Source organism: Symphalangus syndactylus, chromosome 2 (genome assembly GCF_028878055.3).
Source record: "Symphalangus syndactylus isolate Jambi chromosome 2, NHGRI_mSymSyn1-v2.1_pri, whole genome shotgun sequence".
NCBI classification, from domain to species: Eukaryota; Metazoa; Chordata; class Mammalia; order Primates; family Hylobatidae; genus Symphalangus; species Symphalangus syndactylus.
The window spans coordinates 98,430,049-98,447,487 of NC_072424.2; positions in this window are offsets into that span (position 1 = coordinate 98,430,049).

A 17,439-nucleotide genomic window follows, 5' to 3' on the forward strand; every position below is an offset into this window, starting at 1 on the left:
TTTCTGCCTGTTTTTACTTTTAATGAACAGGAAGCATTCAACATTTATATTTTGATAGTTTCAAAGAAGTAATCAGAGTGAAAAGTTCAAAGGATATTTTATTCCTGACATTGTGGTTGTTGAAAAGAGCTTGGTCTCCATAATTTACATATAAATGAATTTCAATACCAAGTCTGTTAGTTTTTTGTGATCTTGGATAAATCTGAGCCTTAGATTATTTAACTAAAAGTGAGTAGAGTCATATTTATTTCATACGGTTATTAATTTGGTTTAAAACATGGTTGAAAGCAACAGCACAGAGTTTAGAATGGAAAAAATAATGTTTTAAAAAGCATTAGGTTAATTCATAACACTTGCAGTTTGCTTGATGGCTGTAATGAGTACTGTGATAATTTGGATTCAGGCTCACAACTGGCTCATCCTAAAAGAGGCTAGCAATATTCAAAAGGAAAGGAAGTGATTTCAAGAGCAATGAAGCGCAGAGATAGAGAAGCCAGTAAACATTAATCTGGCTTGCTAGAGAGTTCCAAATTGAACTTGGCACCTTCCACTTCTTTTTTTTTTTTTTTTTCTTTTGAGACGGAGTCTCGCTCTGTCACCCAGGCTGGAGTGCAGTGGCGCGATCTCGGCTCACTGCAAGCTCCGCCTCCCGGGTTCACGCCATTCTCCTGCCTCAGCCTCCCCTAGTAGCTGGGACTACAGGCGTCCGCCATCACGCCCGGCTAATTTTTGGTGTTTTTAGTAGAGACGGGGTTTCACCGTGGTCTCGATCTCCTGACCTCGTGATCCGCCCGCCTCGGCCTCCCAAAGTGCTGGGATTACAAGCGTGAGCCACCGCGCCCAGCCGGCACCTTCCACTTCTTAGCTTAACATAGTAGCACAAAGAAAATGGGTACAACGTCCTTAGTTTTTCTATTATAACACATATACCATATTTACATGTATGAATGAAAGAGTCCCATGAATGCACCAAATTGCAAGATGTTCAAGATATAAAAAAGGCCACAGGTTATGTGCAATCTCTTGTCTTCTATATCTTCCTCTTCCATTAAAGAAAGTTTAATAGATGTGTGCATAAGAGAAAGTGGGGTTATTATATGGACTACCTTTATAATACTCTAAGTTTAAAAAAGTATTAAAATCACCCATTTTTACAGTTCAGTAACTTAACTATAATTATTTTACTTGTTCAAACCCACAACGAAATGTGGTGCCACAGTTAAGTGCCACTACTAAAAGGATAGAAGGCATATTAAAAGTGTTATATAATTTTAAAATATTAAGCTTTGTATTATTTATTTTATCATTATTGTTTATTGCAGTTTTATAAATAAGTCTTTTTATGGTTGATGGAATTATAACTCTGATTTTATTACATCTCACTTACCTGAAGCCATTCAGACTGCTGACCTATAAGTACACAGTGAAAAGAGTGGCACCTAGTGACAACTCCTTTAAATTATAAAATCAATCAGATGCTGCATTTGTTGTATTAGTTGCATTAGTCACTCTGTTTGTATTGTACTTCTAATATTTGCAGTTGGATTTCTTAATCTGCCACTTCAGGTCAAGTTTTAATTCTGGAAAAAATTAAATAAGAAAGCAGTCTTCCATTTCGGTGCAGTTTATTCATGAACAACATGGGTCCTGCCACCTCTGACTATGAGCTCTCAGTGGATTTAGATAATAGTGCTTCCCATAGTGACTATCTCGTAACTGAAGAAACAGCCAGTAAAGGTCAAGGAGAACAGCTTCACTGGATCTCTTTTATCTCTGTCATCAACACTATTACAGTGTGCTGAATCAGTTTCAATTTTGTCCTTTCTTAAAAGTCACTGACACAGCAAAGAAATTGACGTTTTGACAAGCATAGCTGACCAGAGCTACCAAACAGAGAAAAAGATACCATTAATATCACTTTCATAGAATGAGAAAATCATAGAATTTTAAATTGTTGTCCAGGAGGATTCTGTCAATCAGTCGTTTAACCAATACCATATGTGAACATGAGGGCCTCCTTTTCAAGTGAATCGGTGCTCATGTATTCAATATTCACTCAAATATTTACTGAAGCCCACTGTGGGTCAGACACTCTGCGGGACATTATTTCCCTCAGCTGTCTTTGAAGTGAGGATAATTTATCAAGTCAAAGCGTATTCAGGCCATTATGGAAAAAGAAAAATTCTAGTTTGAATACAAGAAATGAAAAATGCACTTGATAACTTCAAGCTACACTTTCAATCAATTGCCAGCTTCAGTGCAACAGACATATTCACACCATACTACTTCCTTTAGCATTTTAACATTTTGCTACTTTCTTTTTCCACATATGTGTGTTCCAGAATACATTTTTAATGACTTCTCTGCTTTTCAGGGAAAAGTGATAGCTGTGTACACTTCAGATGTTTTGCTTCAGGGAAATGATGGCTGGCAACTGCTATTCTTGGAGGTTGCTTCCATTCAGATCCTGTATATTGTAGGTAGGGAGCTGGACTAAGCATAGTTCTTACCACAGCAATTTTCAGCAAATTGTTCTGCTAAATAGAAATATATTACTCGAAGGCTGGAAAAGTGATGATAAACCTGACCCTTCAGCTGTGCTTTTAAAGGTCATTTTGACTAAATGTAGGCGAATTGTGGCACAAAGTACCTTTTACTTGCTGTTTCTCACTTATATCTCCCCTCATACCTCATTATGCTAATGTAATGACTTATTTGACAGAGTAGTTTAATCCATAATCTTGGAAATATATAATGGATTTAATTTTCAAGGTTACATTTTCAGAAAACTATTAATGCCCCTTTCAAAGTCATTGACACTGAATTATGTTTCAGCAAAATATTAAGTACATTAAAGGTCCCTTTTAGATTCAAGTAAAGCCAATAGGCAATCCAGTTGCAATTATTTAACAGCTTTGAGCTCTGAATTGTTAAACTTATTATGAATTATCCATGCTAACCATTATCCTGAAAAATTAATCCTCTCTGCCACATTCAAACTTCATCAGAGACTGTCACCAAAATAACTGCATTTTTTAAACTGTCATAGCTTTTCATTTTTCAATGTTCATTAGATAGTGATTCTTAAATATTCAGAAAATATTTTTACCTGAATTAAATAAGATTGTCTCCTGTTTAAAAAGTGGCTTTTCATTTTCAACAGAACACAGGTATCTATATGTACCGTGTCCTCCATCAGCATGGATGTAATCAGAACCACTAAAATTTATGTACATAATATTGAAAAAAATCACCAGCACCAGATTGTAGTAATAATGAGTGGGCCTTATAATTAAGTCCTAAAATCTTTTCAGTCTCCGTGATTCTCATCAATAATCTGGCCAAAAACTCAGAACAGACACATGTCAACTGGGGGAAATTATCTGCTAGTGGTACTGAGAAGACAATCTCAGCAATTCTTAGCTGTCGAAGAACCTACTAGAATCATCAGTGGGCCTGCATTCCTCCCAGCACAGATATATTGGTTACTACTATTATAGTTATCCTGCTGCTCATCCTAGGAAATTAAATACTTGAAGTATGTTCAAATATATAGTTGGCGTGAGTGGGATTAAATAATATCAGACTTACGTATGTGTTTGCCAGGACTATTTAAGCTCTTGTGGAATTCTTGATACCTTACAAATTTTAGACTCCTTTCATTTAGTACCTTATCTTCTAAAAGGAAAATGCAGGCAGTACTAAATGAAAACATACAGGAAGGTGTATAATAATGCCAAGAGGATAAAGAAATATATACATGGAAATCTCCAAAAGAAATAGGCAGGAAATGTGTGTAGGTATGAGAGAAAGTATTTGGAGAACAGAGCAACTTTCAAAATGAAGCAGGTATGCAACACTTTTTAAGAGTAGGACTACTGAAAAGAAAACCACAATGTGAAGCACAGAATCTGAAGGATGGTTGAAGACATTCATCCTGAAGCACATAAGAGCGTGGGTAAACATACTAGGATTAAAATAAAGGTTAAGAGAATGATGAGAGTGATGATATTCCTTATAAATGATATTCCAAGAAAATGATTTTCCTTGTTTCAGTAAGAACTACACCTCTGCTCACCCAAAACCTTCAGAGAAGGGTTAAAAGTGTTTATGAGAGGTAAGAGGTTGTGACATAACTTTTGTAAGGCTGTGTATCATTTATGATCTGTACTTCTAATTCAAAGAGATATTTCTATCACTTCAAAACTTGAGAAGCTAGGATAACTTTTACCTGCTAATTTGATAAGTCTGAGAATTACTAGAATGGCTGGTCCACTATCCTTGGGATGTTGGGCTCCCACACATTTCCAAGATGATTCATAACCATACCTGCATTTCAGCAAGTGGAAAAAGGGACAACAGAAAGCGAAATGCCATCCTCCCTGTTATGGGAAGGAATGGGAAGTTGTAAACATCACTTCCACCCACATCTCATTGGCCACAGCTTAGTTACATCATCACTCTTAGATATAATAGAATCTGAGAAATCTGGTATGTATTGCAGATATCTGTGTACATGACTAAAATCTTATGCCCCTGCAAATACAAAGAGAATTTAAAAACAAAACAAAACAAAACAGAGGTTATGCAATTAGAACATGTGGCACAGGCAGCTACAACAAAGAAGCGGGTAAAAATAAGATGTCAGGCTAGTCTACAAAAGCAAAGAAGGGAAGCATTCAGAAGGTTATTTATAAATGTAGCAAGCAAGGCAATGGAATTACTAATCGTAGTTTTTCATGTGAAAACAACAAAAACTAACTGGTTATATAGGTAGAAAAGGATTTATTAGAAGGCTTTGTGTAGTTCACAGAACCAACAAAAAGGCTGGAAAAAATGGTCAGGAGTTTAAAGAAGGTAGACAGTTTAGTATACACCAGATCATTACTCAGGACCAGTGTGGTTATAAAGTCACTACCACAAATACCTTCACTACCGAATACAGGTTGCTAGGCTACCAGACTCTCACCTCTATTGCCACTGCTGTATCAAAAACCTCTTACCACACATTCTTTTTCGGTATTCCTCCCAGTAGGATCATACAGTCAGCTGAGCATCTAGATACACTGTACATCTAATTGTGTTTACTGACCGGGTAAGGAGAGTCACCAGCCCCTTTTTGGTTTCTTCAGTGTGTTTGCATGTAATTCACCATGTGCATCATACATACACACAAACATTCACATTTTCTGAAAAGCCAGTAAATGGGAATTTTCCTTCTTTCAGTTTCAATTATTTAATGAAAGAGAAATTACAATACCTGCAGCTCTTATGTCAGCAAAAGTTTCTTCATAATTCAGTAGTAAATATTATTTGGTAATATTATTTTAAAATGTCTATAGAATTACAATAAATACATGATTATGCTTCCCCTAATATTCAATATTTTAAAGCAAATCCAATTTAATAATCCACAAATCTCTTCAATGACTCCCAAATCACATTCCTCAATACCAATATGTAAGATGGGGATTTTAAACATATTAAAAACTTTCCTAAAGATTTTCTATTTTTTCTAAATAATTTTATACTATTAGGCCAAGCAAAATATGAAAAGATATAAACACAAAAAATATAAATAACAAAATCATATAAATATTAATTTAAAACTATTTCGGGCACATCATGAAACAAACACAAAAATAATGACTCAGGCAAATGCTTCCTTCTGGAATTATTCTGTCAAGTCCCCTACAGGGAATGATGACTTATGCTAGAATGAAGGAAAAAATCAGTGAAGTAGAAAAATGGAGTTCAGCCATTTGGCCAGCTAACGGCATTATGATTAAATTTGACATGCAGTAATCTAGAAATCAAAACTGCAAACTAGTTAGCACCAAACAAATTTTATAACTTTACAAAGATCAACCTTGAAGACAAGTAAAGTCAAGTTTTGATAAATGGACCATATACACTGAAAAGAATAAAAGATGTTTCAACTTAAAAGATAAAAGGGTTTCTTTCAATAAGAGTTAAGATGTAGGACAAAACTATAACGTAACCCACATGTATATTAGTGTGTTTGTGTGCATTTGCTGTAGATTTTGGCTTAACTAGGAAAATGGAGAAGAAAAATAAAATGAAAATGAGTTTTATGAAATAAAGGAAACACAAGACATAAAAGAATAAGAGCTTATTTTATGTTCAGAACGGAAAAAGTTAAAGTTGTAAATACTTAATAAAAAACAATTAAAATATATAAAACCTATCTCCCAATGAAGTTAAATTCATTTTCCTTAAGAACAAGGGATCAATGAAGAAAGAAATTAAACGATTCTAAGTTGGAGTGGGAAATTAAGTTACTGAGGTTGGCAAATGAGAGTAGGTGATGGATTGGTACTTTCAATACCTTTGGGAAAAAGGATATTAAAACCATATCATTGATCCAGTTTTGTACTTGTGTTATCTAAGACTCTTTGAAAGAATGTCTAATGAGGTGGAAGTAGGTTTGCCAAAATGTTTTATGCCATATATAAATTATCGAAACACTTGATATTTTTTCTAAAACATTATGCTGTTTAACTATTAACTGGGAGAAAATGATCAAAAGGAATGAGAAAGAATTGTTTTTGGACCAGAAATTAAAATTATAAATATAACCATATTTTGTTGTAAAAATTAAAATAAAGCATCTAAAGCACTGGTCTTGGCACATAAAAAAAGATCCATAAATATAATAATAATGTAATAACAAAACAGCAAGAAGTAATAACAGCAACACTGTAATAGAAGCTTGAAAAATGACAGCTAGGCCGGGCGCGGTGGCTCACACTTGTAATCCCAGCACTTTGGGAGGCCGAGGCGGGTGGATCACGAGGTCAAGAGATCGAGACCACGGTGAAACCCCGTCTCTACTAAAAAAAATACAAAAAATTAGCCGGGCGTGGTGGCGGGTGCCTGTAGTCCCAGCTACTCGGAGAGGCTGAGGCGGGAGAATGGCGTGAACCCAGGAGGCGGAGCTTGCAGTGAGCCGAGATCGCGCCACTGCACTCCAGCCTGGGCGACAGAGCGAGACTCCGTCTCCAAAAAAAAAAAAAAAAAAAAAAAAAAATGACAGCTATTATGATATAATGACTAAGAGATGTACAAAATGAGTTTATGCTCTTGCCTCCCTACTACATATTCCAGAGTTTGTGATTGAGTCATTTAAACCCATCAAACCTTAGACATATTATTTCTTAAATGAGAGTAGGGCAGGAGCTATTCTTGCTGTACCTTGCCTCTTGGCATTGAGACAAATCCCAGTTAAAGAAACAGCCACCCACTCTTCATTAATGAAACTTGACTGTGTTTATTGTGTTGGCTTCTTTGAGTTACAAGAAATCAAGACTCAGTCAACCTCAACTAGTGGAATTTTGTTTAGTGACGCATAAGAAAGATAGTATTTCATGGGTATCTGAGGACTGAGATATAGTTTGGAAACTATCAGATAAGTTGTACTTAAAATATATCTATCACCAATGCTAGGACTCTATTATCACAAGCTGATGGGACTTGGGATTAGATTTTCTGCACAAATTATAGCCTACGGTAACTGGGGTAAGCACATTAGGTGTTAACACATTCATGATATCATGCTGTCATCACCAGCCTCTGCCATGAAGAACAGACCCTTGGAAGGTAGAGGCATTTGATTATTACCAGCAGATTTAGTTGGGCCCTGACAACTAGGTTTGCAAACCCCTTCTCTCTCAGGGTTAAAACCAAACCTGGTTTCCCTTGTGCAGATAAGGTACCTGTATGCTACCAGTAATTCCTTTTAACATTATGATCTGATACAGAATAAGTTCAAAGTTAGCTAGCCAAATGAGATTATAGTATTATTATCTATTATGCTAGCAACCTATAAGCCCAAATTTACTTTCTAAATATTACATTGAGTTACATTACTTTCTAGGTATTACTAAGAATGAGTCCAAACTGAAGCTTCCTACTGTCATCAGAATTTAATATTTAAGTCTATAAATCCAAGAAGCCATATAGTGAGCATTAGGGGATTATGTCTTATATAGTAATGACTAGTACCAATGAATTTCACGTAGTCCAGAACGCCACGTCATCTTATGCTTTATGCCTTCCAGTATTCTCTTTCCTCTGCCTGGAATGTACTCTCCCACCCATTCACCTGGAAAATTAGTTATTCTTCAACACTCAATTCTCAACTAAAGCTCCATCTACATTTTGAAACTTCTCTATTCCTCCAGCAAATACAGTGCTTTATTGCCCAGGCTTATATCATATAGATTCACGTAATGAATGAAAATGATGATTTGTCCGTCAGTCATAGTCCATGTTGTTGACATAAGGAATCATGCCTTTTAATTTTTCTATACCTCTGAGACAACCACAGAGGTATAGAAAACTCAGCTACAACTAACTCAGAGTAGATACTTTCAGATTAAATAGTGTGTATTGCTCAGGGTGTTCTGTGAAACTATTTCTATTCCTGATCCAGAGGGGAGACTACTGTATGCATGAAAGATCATTCACCTGTGTATAGTTTCATCTAATAACCAACAAGTAAGATTAATATTAGAACAAAAGGTTTAAAGTTGCATATTTACCATTTTATACCATTAAACTGTAACTTCATTATTAATCCTCTAGTATTTTTGTAAAATCATGCACTAAGATAACTTTATGTCTTTTGATGAATTGGTGAGAAAATGGAATTGAATAGGTCAATCAGCCAATGGGGATTGAGCACTTGCTTTGTATATGGGATTAGTACATAAAAATTACTGATATGATCCACAATTTCCAACTTTTATGGATATTCAGAGCATCAACATTTGAAAGATTAAATAATGTAAGGGATTAATATTAATATTAATATAGTCTAAAATGCAACGTGAAGAATTGGCAACGAAGGAAAACTGCAAAACTTTAAAAATAAGAGTTTAATGGTCTTTCTGTAGAACCATGAGAGGCATAATTTGGTACCTTTCTTATTCTGGTAGACATCTGTATCTTAAAACAGAAAATACTATATTATTTTCCAATAAATGAGGATTACTGGCTCAAAGGAAGGTATGGATCACTTTGCTAAAAGAGGACATATTTCATTTTCTAAATGAATTGAAATTATACAAACTATGCCAAAGGAGATGTGTGTTTGGAGACTGCACATGCTTAACAGAATAACAATCAGTTAAGGCAGTAATTTATCTAAAGTACATATTGATGGTACTACCAACAATGGAATCCAACAAGATATACCAGCCACCCTTGGCCCAGGCACCAGTCACTGGAATCTGGATGCCACATTCCACTCTTGGTATATCACTGGCCTTCCAGGTAATTTTAAAGGCAACTCCTTCAGAAAGGTAACTGCATTCAGAAAATCTAAGTGGATCACAACTGAACAACATATCAGGGGGCTTCAATGTACCCAGGGAGCAAGGCTCTCTGTGTGGGCCAAGTTGGGGTTACTTGACAGTGGCGCTGATTTTCTATGAGGCTAGAATAGGTAAATATTCTGGAAATGAACTGATGAAGAAATGTTTGCACAAGAAAGAATATAGGGAAATGAAGATTAGCATGTCCCATTAAGAGCAGGGACAACTGGGAGAAACCTCTTGATGAAGGATTAACCTTCAATTGCTTTCCTCTGCTGTCTGAATGAATCTAGGGCGCAGAAATGTAAAATTACTTGCCTAACATTGAATGTGGTTTCATATCCTAGTAGCCTGATTAAGATCAGGTCTAAAGACTGCACTTTCCTAATCTTTTTAATACCAAGGCTTTTCTCTTCAAATTATACATTTTCCTTATACATTGTGATTTCTCTTTAAAATTGTACTACTTTTGGCCATGAGGAGATCTTCAACATTTGTTGAAGAGAATTGCCTGAAGAACTATGTGGTAGGGAAAAGGAACCTTAACCAAAGTTTCTTCTCACAAGTACAGAGGTGGCAACGGCTTGGAGAGTACCCAGTACTCAGTTGCCAGTAGTGTGCTTTGGAGCAGAAAGGCAGCCTGTGAAATATAGGGAGTAATAAGGGATGACTTAGTTGCCGAAGAAACACTCTGAGATACACAAACTCAAGACAGATCAAATGCTTCATCCCAGAAGGTGAAAAGTAGCTATTCTTTGAAAGAAGTCCAAATTTCTGGATTAAAAAAAAAATGCACACTAACATTTTTCCAATGTAAACCCAACAATTTTTAGATTAAACCTTTAATTCCAAAGATATTTTGTTTATTTTGTTTTGTTTTAGAAAGAAATAAACAGGCAGCCCTAGTGAAGTGGTTGGTAAACTTGTCCTGAAGTATGCACAATAAATATCTCTATCTCTACCAAATTTAGTCGGTATTCTACGAGGTGATGGCCCATCATTTAGCCACTCAGAAATTTTGAAAAGTATTAGCTAGAGCTGAAACATAAAATTCTGGCTTCTGTGAAAATAATTTAAAAAATTAAACAGTTATGGACTTAAAACCTGAATGAAGGAGGTGCCCATCATAAGTAGGTGAATAAATAAATTGTAGGATGTTAACATGAGGAAGTATGCCATAATGAAAATAAGCAAACTGCAACCACATGCAAGAACACAGATGAATCTAACAAACATAATATTGATGGAAAGAAGCCAGACCCAAAGCAGTATATACTATATGACTGCATTTCTATAACAACAAACCAGACAAAATTAATCTGTGGTGTTTAGTTAAGATAATGACTAACTCTGTAGACTAGCATAAATTGTATCTGAAAGAGGACAATAAGAGGGTTTGAGGAGTAATATTATGTCTTTGATCTGGGTTGTAGTTAAATAAATATGCTCAATTTGTAACAGCCAATTGATTTGTGCACCAATGATTGTGTGTGGGGGGGTGGGGGTGGGGGTGGGGGTGATGCTTCAATATTTTTAAAAATTCTGTATTAAATACTGAACCCAGATAAAGTGAGTCTCAATGCATATCTCATTTCAAGCAACTCCACCAATAAATGAAGGTTTCCTTCTTGGCAAACTTTAAACTGATAATGGAGAGGAAAAAAATAGAGAGAGGAAGCGAAATAGATATTGCAACAGTAAGAAATCTAACTAGCTTTGTGTTTTAACACAATTAGGTGTAATTATCTGTGCCATCAGATACAGAGCTTTATTCTCTCGTCAGGTAACTGACATTTTAAAACGCTAAACTTATATGAAATAAAAAGGTTTAGCTAATTTAAAATTCCTATATTTTTCTTATTTATTAATATGGACTTTCTTGGTAAAAGAATTCAGATTCCTTTGAAATTTTTCATTATTTATTCATTATTAACACCAGAGGAAGTTGATAGTGGTAGTCACACTTTTACTTGGCAGAAACTGAGAAACAAGTACATAAAATGAAACCCTAGTGAGCTAGATTTGAAATAACATATTGTATGTTTCTTTTATCTTAATCTGAAAATGTTTCTCCTTATAAGAATATCCACACATTTTGTGGCATGCCTAGCCCAGAGTATAGCTAAGCATAATATTTACTTGGAGACTGCTAATCAAGCGTGCATGCTATTGTGGTTTCTTTACCCAATTTGATAGATGGACACAGGCAAATTGAAGGGCATCTATGCACTTGAATGCTTGCTTTCCTCCACTTCAGTTGCCCTGCAATTGAAAACTTTTCAGTTAATCGCTTTGCTTTGTTTAAAACAGTTCTCTTCTAAAATTACCAAAAGTAAACAGTAGCAAGAATTTTAGGAAAACCTCTGAACTGGAATTGGAACATTGGATAGAATGAGGTAGCTCAGAGGAGCAGTTATCCTAACTTCCTCTTTGGCTACATGGGGTTTCTCAGGGTATTCCTGCTTTTGGATGCAAACTCTCTGATCTCTTCTAGATACTGATAACTTTCCATTTTCTGCTCATTATCTCCTAGCTTTTTCTTATAGTCTCTGTTCCCTGCCAAAGAAACCCTGTGATTTTTATATTAATATTCTTGATTGCATATAACAAGATCCCACTAAAACCGGCTTAATTTTGAGAGGAAGAGGGATGTTAATGGTATATACAGGTAAGATCTCAAGGGCAAGAATGCAGCTGGTTTTCAAGAAAAGAACCAAGAGTATTTTGCCTTGAACATTCATCTCTGATTCTCATTGTATGTTTTCTCTATTCTCTCTCCCTCTGTGTAGTCCAGATTTCCCTGTTCCCTATTCTGCATGATGAAATATTTCCACCCAGAGTTCATAAGCACACCTTCAAAGCCAACCAATATGAAGAAGTTGCCTTTCTCTCAGTTCCAATTCCATCTTAGGAGAAAATATATAATTGCAAATATGATCATAGAAGTAAGACCTTCCAGTGAAGCATGGCAGCTGGAAACACACCCTTGAGGTGGGGTGGGCAATTCCTGGACAGAGGGCCTGAACAGAAAAGCCAGTAGTTGAAGATCAACATGCAATCACTCCAGTGGCTGCAGATCTTTCCCAAGGTGTCCTTAGCTCTGAATCTTTTAGTCTACAACAATTAAATTGGTACTTTCTAGTTCGAATTCCATAGAGAGTGGATGCTGTTTCAAATCATTTAATTTGTGCAGCCTGCTAGGCAGTGCATCCACTAGCCAGTCTGTTATTTGACAGCCCTGGTAGCACATTATTGCTTAGGTGTCAGAGGATAGACTGGAGTCAGATTTTCCCAGAAGGCATGGTAGACATTCTAAAAAACTTTGTCTGTCCAGAACCATAGCATAGCTCTCAAAGGAATGTCAAAGAGAAATATCACAAATATATTCTGTATGTAACAATATTAACGGAGGTCATGCCAAGGATCATTGTTCCTTTGGAGATGTTCTTTGAAGGGAAAATTAAAATTCTGTGGACAATTATGTTTGGGATAAACTGCAAGGCCAATTCCCTTTCTTGAGACTTATAAAATAATATTAGATTATTTAAATGCTCTGAGAAGAGCCTTCATTTAACCCATTTACTCAAGCTTACTTATTCATGGTAGCATAGTTACAGCTCTCATTTTGCATATTACAGAAACCAAATATTCAAGTTATATTATGTGGGGAAAAACTGAGGAAAATTAACCCAACTTCACATATAAACTAGGAAATAGGACATTAAAGCTTATAAAAATTCAGAGAATTTTCTCTCTTGTTCTTTTTGTCTCTTTTCCCTGAAAAATTGCTTCAGTCCTCCCCACAAGCCTGATTCTGTACTCAATCAGTGTACATGGCAAAAGGTTACTTCATCAACTGATTTTTTTAAAATTTCCCTTTCAAAAATACCATTTCAGACTTAAACTTAGAATTTTTTATTTCTGATAATTCAAGGGAAGGTACTTAGGAATAGTGATGAAGGCAGGGATAGCATTAGGTGGCTGGTAAATTAGTCACCTTACTGCTAGAGGTCAATACCTGTATATTAAAGAAAGAAGAGGACAAATCCCAGCCAAAAAGGGGGGCCATTAATTCCCTGTCCAGGAAGTTAGAATAAAACATCATGGAAAAGTTATATTAAAGTTAACTGAAAACCAGCGTCAGTTAACATTAATAGAGTATATATTATGAAACATGTATGGTTCTAAACACTCCACGTATTCTAGTTCATTTAATTCACATAGTGTTGTGGTCTTTCTGCTCCTTAGCTCAGCTAGGTCTGAGTTCTTATCTCACTACCAGGAAGAATTAGGCATGCGGACACTGGAGAGTGAGTGGAGTAGAATTTGTTAAGTGAAAGGAAAACTCTCAGCAGGGAAGGGATGCCAGGGAAGGGCAGGGCAGTGGTTCCCCTACCCGAAGGACAGAAAAGTCCCCAGTGTGGCTGGGTCCGGAGCCCTTTATGGACTCAGAATGGGGAGTGCCTGCTGATTGGTTTGTGAGTATGCAAAAAAGTTTAAAGTGAAGACACCATTCAAAGGTGTGCATGACAGTGTAGAAAACCAATTAGGAAAGGGTAGATATAGGTAAAACAGGTGAAGGGTGGAGATCAATCAGAGGAAAACATGCCAAATGGGAAGACAAGTTCTTAATCCGTTTCCAGGATTGAACTTGTCGCTTAGCTTTCAGGCTTTAAATTGTCTTCAGCTTGAAAGTGAGGTTTCACTGGGGACGACGTGCTTCTAACTGCCTAGGCATGTGGCTGCCTCCTGTCACTCTCAATAGTAATGCTACTAATGAATGCGTTATTCCTATTTTCCAGATTAGAAAACTGAGGTTGATAAAGCTTAAGTAATTTGACTAAAAACATGCAGCTTATAATCTGTAAAGCCAGGATTTGAACAACATAGCTGACCCTATAGGTCTGTAGATTTAAATAGATTTTAGTGATTTTTATATGTAAAGGTGGGAGGTAAAGAATAGTAAAATTGTCATATTGAGCCCTAAACTTAATAATAAACCAAACAATTAGAATTTTTAGCTTGTTATGGATAATCATGTAATTTTATACAAAAAAAAGTTATATAGTGTTATCTTTAAGCATCCTCAAATATCATTCTGTTTTCTTCTGACCGTAGACAAACTCTGGTCAAATCTGCCTCAGCTAATCTTTGGTTTAATTTAGACTTCCTCTTGAAAAGTCTCAACCTAAAATTGGAGTACCTCAGTTATTTGCAAGATTCAAATAAGATTCACTTATGTTTATTATGAAGTGTGAATATCAAGCATGTCCATCAGTTATCTATCTCTAATTGTGTGTGGAAGACCGTGTTGCATAACAAATAGGCCTCCTTTGTTGTTGAATGAAGCTTTGTTTTTGGTGAGCTTTGATTAGTCAAAAGCCTAACAAAATAAATTTTATCTCATTCTATTTGCCAAGGATATCAAATCACCTTTGTAAAAGCAAATTAAGTGTTCTTAGGGGTTAGTTCCATTTGTACTTTCAGCTTCCTTTTCTAAAGAAACCATGTAGTATTTTAACTTTAGGAGGGCTTAAAAAGCCAGAGTTGGATGGGAAAATAATTTCTTGGGGGACTAAGGAGACCCCACACAGTACAGAAAGGCATTGGCTATTTATGGAGCTTTCAGACTGATTCCTAGAGAGATAGGCTAAATGCAAATGGGAGTTTATACATTTTATACCCTTCAGTAACCAACTATACATGAAAACAAACCTATTTTAGCAAAAGTCCACGGAACTGCTTCATTCTATTTTAAATTTGTGGAACAGTTTAAAGATACTCATAACTACATAATTCTTGGGGTATAAAGGCTAAAATATTTTTCATAAATCAAAGGTCTATAATAAGTTGAAAAATTACTAAAACAAAACAAATATAGTGTTCTCAGATTATCTTGCGGCAGCAGGAGCAGAAGAATGTGTTGTCTTCATACAAGGGTAATGTGTTTACATCTCTGCCACTGTTTTTAAAAAATCCTAATATTGGTACAATTATTCCCAGATACTTAAATATGCAATATTTTAATATAAATTTTATGTTTTATTCTATTTCAATATAAATTTTAGATGGATGTGGTAGCAGAGAAAGGAGTTATCTGTCCAAAATCTGGGGTCCCTGTTACTTAAGTGCAGACTTTTCACTGGAGGTAAATGCCTCCTAGACTCCATTTCCCAGACTCCATTGCAGTTAGGCAACTTAGGTGTAGCCATGTAACTGAACCTAAGGCAGTGGAATGTGAGAATTTCTGTACAGTCCTTCTAGGTTTGACCCAAAAAATCTCCTCCAAGTTGTGTTCTTCCAATTTTTTTCCCTTTTCTAGCTAAGTCAGTGCCCAGCGAAACTTTAGAAGCCCTGTGTTGAAAATAGCTATATGAATAAGCCTGTCTCTCTGAAAACCACATGGAGCAAAGTCCTTCCTCATTCCAGTTCTACCCCAAATTATGAGTAATGCTGCACTGGAATGTCATGTAGGCAAGAAATAGAAATAGTGCTGTGTTAGATCTCTGAAATTTTGGAGTCTATTTTAGCAGCTAATGTTATGCTAACAAATACAGAAGGAACAATTGGAAAGTTGTTTAAAATACATTATCCTTTTTTAAAAAAAATTTTTTTTGAGACAGTCTCACTCTGTCACCCAGGCTGGAGTGCAGTAGCACGATCTCAGCTCATTGCAACCTCCGCCTCCCGGTCCAAGCAATTCTCCCTGCCTCAGCCACCCGAGTAGCTGGGAATACAGGCACCTGCCACCACTCCCAGCTGATTTTTGTTATTTTTTAGAGACTGATTTTCGCCATGTTGACCAGGCTGGTCTTGGATGTCTGACCTCAGGTGATCTGCCCGCTTCGGCCTCCCAAAGTGCTGGGATTACAGGCATAAGCCACTAAGCCTGGACTAAAATATATTATTCTTTAATGTGCAATGTTATTAAAGCTTTTTCTTATTTAAATATTTTAATTATCATTTTATAATGATTATTTGTAAAATATAACTGAAAACCTCATTAATGTATGATTTTATGTAGTATATATTTATTGAGAAAACTACTGTATGTAAGATCCAACTTTCAATAGTAAAAGATATAAATATTACATATATCCCTGTCTGCCGGGAACTTACTCTGCTTAAGGAGAAAATAAAGCATTCAACTAATTATAATTTAATATAGTATTTGACAAGTAACCGTAAATTGATGTCCATTGGCAGTAAACCATTTTTAGAAGGTAGAGAAAGGACAGCTCACATGTAAATGGTGGAGAATGCTTGATGCAAGAGGTGAAATTTAAATTGACACAAATCAAAAATTGCGAGGAAAGGGAAAATGGGATGATAAGTTATATGAAAGATCCAAGAATTAAATCAGGTAGTGATGTTTCACATCCATTGGGAAAAGTAGAAGAAGCACTCCTAGAAGTGGCAAAAAGTGGAGAAAGGAAGAACAAGTATACTATTTCTTTAATTATATTGAGGAAAATCTGAATTATTTATATTAGGAAGAGATAGAGTTACTACTCTATCTGAAACAGATCAACAACAGAAAGTGACAAATTGTATCAACACAAAGGACTAAATTTATATTAAGGAAAAAGAGAATTACCAAAGACTTGTGAATAGATCACTATATAATCAAAATACTTTTAGAAAAGTGAATCTGTTGGCAGTGCAGAAAATGGAAAGAATGGAGAGCCAGGTAGAAGGGTAAAAAGTTCCAACAAACAAAATACTCAAATTATAAAGTAATCAGAGCTTGAAAGAGAGTTGTTGCAAGGGAAGTGGAGAATGAGAAGCACATTTGAAAATACTAGATATTTTAAGGAAAGAACACAATTTCAAGAATCAGTAGACTGGGCTAGGGACAAAAGTGATAATCAAACACATTTGTTTTCTGACTATTCTAAATTAAACAGGGATCTTCCAAACCATTAATGTAATTAGAAGTCTGTAATCAAATTTCAATATCATCTACTCTCTTGCATGCAAATGTTTCCATTATTCTAGTGTATCATTAATGATAAATAATCTCTTGGACCAAAATATTAAGCAAATGCATATGGGAATATTTCCATAATTTGGTTTCTAGAGTATTCTTTTTAATGATATT